The sequence below is a fragment of the Magnolia sinica genome, chromosome 15, assembly GCF_029962835.1.
Source record: "Magnolia sinica isolate HGM2019 chromosome 15, MsV1, whole genome shotgun sequence".
Classification (NCBI taxonomy): Eukaryota; Viridiplantae; Streptophyta; class Magnoliopsida; order Magnoliales; family Magnoliaceae; genus Magnolia; species Magnolia sinica.
In genome coordinates this window covers 58,408,407-58,412,427 of record NC_080587.1, presented here as the reverse complement: position 1 = coordinate 58,412,427, position 4,021 = coordinate 58,408,407, and the positions used below count along the sequence as shown (strand labels likewise).

At 39.0% G+C, this 4,021-nt stretch overlaps 1 non-coding gene across 1 annotated transcript; it reads right to left on the bottom strand.

The window, feature by feature from the left end:
- Positions 1-1,773: 1,773 nt before the first annotated feature.
- Positions 1,774-1,880, bottom strand: LOC131228315 (small nucleolar RNA R71). The gene has a single exon (XR_009162824.1). It is a non-coding gene; the product is annotated as a small nucleolar RNA R71 (small nucleolar RNA).
- Positions 1,881-4,021: the final 2,141 nt, after the last annotated feature.

Genomic DNA, 4,021 nt, shown 5'->3' with positions numbered 1-4,021 from the left:
GACTTTGAGTCTTTCTTTCTCCTTTTGATGTTTATGACGTCAGGAAGCCCTGTTGTTCACCATCGTCTCATGGGCATGGTTGAATGACGGTATCCTTCCTAACCTTCATGCATTATTGATTGGTTGGTAATTAGTTTAATTCTGTTGTTTGCTTTGTCTCCTGGGCATAGTTTGGTGATGGAATCCATTCTAATTCATATACCTTTCATCTCGTGAAAACTAAATCAAGTAAGTTCAGTTTAATTTCCATGATTCTTGATGCAGGCATAAGATTTCCCTGATTTCTACAAGTGGATCCTCTGAATCCCTAGTTTCCTTCCTCTGAATTATTTAAGTTTTCGATTAATATTTCACTCTTATTCCTCAAATTACAACTCGAATTAGATTTCATCTCATTCTAGTTTTAGTTCTAGTTAGTTTCAGATAACGTACGGATATCAGTCCCTTGTGATTCGACCTCGGTCTCACCGAGTTTATTACTACATCACAACCCTACACTTGGGGAGTGAATAAGTTTTTGGCGCCGTTGCCGGGGACTAACGGTTACGTTTTTCTGAAATTAATTAATTTTAGAATTAGTTTGAGATTAGGATTTTTCTAACTTTAATTTTAGATTTTTATTTCTATTTAATTTCTAGAACTAACTTGTTTCCTGTTTTGTAGGATCTGACATAAGTTTCTAAATTAGTAATCCCTTTCTAATGTCTCTACTATTCTATTTTTAGAATTAGGGTTTGAGTTTTAGAAATTTTTTAATTCTAGTATTTTTTTATTTTTAAGAAATAGTTTATTTTTAGAAACTTTCCTCTTTTGTTTTTAGAAACTAGGTTAGTTATTTCCTCTTTTAGAAATTAACTTTCTATTTTTGTAGGCCTTTAAGATAGAAATTTCTAATTCGGTAAGTTCTTTCTCGACTTTCAATTTTTCAGATCTCTTTTAGTAACCTATTTTCTAATTTAGGACTTTCCTAATTTATTTTAGAAATTTTCACTTTCCTTTAGGAATTTCTTCTTTTAGAAACTAGTTACTTCTATCTTTCTTTTATTAGACTCTCTATTTCTAGAATCTCACTTATTTTGTTACTGACTTATTTTGTTTTCTTTTGCAGGTGTTGTTACTTAGGGCTTTCAATTTGGTAACTTCTTTCCAACTCTCTCTTTCTTTCTAGATTTTCTTTTCCTTTCTTAGGATTAGGTTTCAAATTTAATTGAGGGTTGCAAGTGTTTCATGCCCAAGTGGGCTCGTGACAACACTCGACTTCTCTTGACTGAAGGAGGATTGGTTGAGGGGTTGACAATCCATCGCAGGACTAAACACCACTCGAAATCCCCTGAGTTAATTGAAGTGATGGCTGAAAACCAACCTCTTCTACCCCAACCTAGGGTGGAGAACATTCAAGATGAGAATGAGGTGTATCAAGCACCCCCGCCACGTACTTTACGAGATTATTTACAACCGGGGGTGAGTATGCCCTCATGTATGATTTTTCCTAAAAATGCAGGACATATGGACATCAAGCCGGGGTTATCCAACTCCTTCCTAAGTTCCATGAGCTTGAATCAAGAACCATATCTACATTTAAAAGAGTTTGATGAGATCAACCACTTTATATTTTCAAAATGTGTCCGAGGACACAGTATGAGACTCTTTCCTTTTTCCTTAAAGGAGAAGGCTAAGACGTGGTTACATTCACTGCGTCCTAGATCCATTGGCACATGGAATGATATGCAGAGGGAATTTATAAAGAAATTTTTTCCACATCATAAAACGATTACCCTTAGAAAAGCAATCATGAACTTCACCCAAAAGGAGGATGAAACATTTTACCAATGTTGGGAAAGGTTCAAGGATTTGGTCAGTTCATGCCCACAACACGGCTTTGAAACGTGGCGCATTACAAATTTTTTCTACGATGGACTGACATCTTCCATGCGCCAAATGGTCGAGACAATGTGTAATGGAGAATTCATTAATAAAAATGTTGACGAGGTATGGGATTACCTCGATAGTCTTGCTGAAAAAACACAATCATGGGACTATTACCCAAAGTCGAACACCACGTCTAGGCCGACTCAATTAAAGGAGAAAGGTGGATTGTATCTCTTGAAAGAAGAGGATGATCTCAAGTGTAAAGTGACTACGCTCATAAGGAAAGTTGAGGCCATGGAAGGAAAGAAGGATAAGGTTAATGAAAGTGTTTGCGGCATCTGTGATTGCAACATTCATACAACTGAAAATTGTCCTACAATACCCGCCTTTCGAGAAGTGTTGAATGAACAATCCAATGCCGTAAATAATTATCAAAGACCTTTCAATGGACCAACCTCTAATACGTACAATCCTGGTTAGAAAAATCATCCAAACTTTAGTTGGAGAAATGGACAAACTGCTACCCCTCAAGGTTTCTTCAATCAAAATCCAAATCAGGGGAAACCTCAAGAAGAACCGGTTCAAAATTCCATGCAAGAGCTGACCCAGGCAATGCGAGATTTTATGCAAAAGATGGACTCACGTATGACGGTTATAGAAAAGGGGATGCTTCCTGCACAACCGCTCCCCAATCCTAAACCGCAATACGAGATAAGTGATCCCAGCTCTTCAAATCAAATGGGGCACGCTAAATCCATCACCACTCTTAGGAGTGGGAAGATCATTGATAAAACCCTCCCGGTTAGGCCTGAAAAGCCTCAAGAACCAGAAGAGGACAACAATGATGGATCTAGTGAGGCCCCACAAAAATTAGAACCGGAACTTCTAGAAAAGCTAGTTACTCCATTTCCCCAACTGTTGGTCGCACCAAAACCTCTCTCTAACTCTCAGGATATCCTAGAGGTATTGAAATAAGTGAAAGTCAACATTCCTCTACTTGATGTTGTAAAACAGATACCTTCATATGCCAAATTCCTAAAAAACTTATGCACGACCAAACGACGTCAGAGTATTCAAAAAAAGATTTTCTTAACCGAGAAAGTGAGTGTCATCCTAAAGCAAGACGTGCCACAGAAATTCAAAGATCTCGGTAGCCCAACCATATCATGTGTAATTAGGGACCATCGAATTGATCATGCACTTCTTGACTTAGGAGAGAGCGTCAATCTGATTCCCTACTCGGTATACAGACAGTTAGGTTTGGGAAAATTAAAACCCACCCTAACCACACTACAACTTGCTGATCACTCTGTTCATGTACCAAGAGGGATAATTGAGGATGTGTTGGTCCAAGTTGATAGATTTTACTACCCTGTAGATTTTATCATCCTGGACACCAAACCCATCAATAACATGAACACTCATATTCCCGTCATTCTTGGTCGCCCATTCCTTGCCACTTCAAACGTAATTATCAATTATAGGAATGGTGTCATAACTATGTCTTTTGGGAATATGACATTGGAGTCAAACATCTTTTTCAATAATGGCAGAAACTTAGAGGATGATGACGATTTCCACGACATTAACATGATTGACTCTTTAGTGGAAGATACGACACCTCTGACCTTATCCTCTGACCCTCTAGAGACGTGTCTGGCCCACTCCCATGATTTTGATGATGACATGATTAGGGAGACGTGTGCCTTGCTTGATACTGCACCGGTACTTGAAGTTAACCGGTGGAGGCCACAATTTGAAGAGTTGCCCCAAACTGATGTAGTGCCTCTACCGTCTAACCTCAAGCCACCGAAGCTTGACCTAAAACCTTTGCCCTCTGATTTGAAATATGTCTATTTAGGTCAAGATGAGACATACCCGGTGGTGATCTCTGCCCACCTGGAGAAAGAACAGGAGAGTATGCTCATATCTACTCTCATTGAGCATAAGGGAGCCCTTGGATGGACGATAGCGGACCTCAAGGGAATCGACCCCTCGATTTGTACTCACCGCATATATCTTGAGGATAATGCTAAGACCGCTCGGCAATCACAACGTAGACTAAATCCAAACATGAGGGAAGTGGTTAAGGCCGAGGTTCTTAAACTATTGGATGTGGGTATCATATACCTCATATCCGATAGTCAATGGG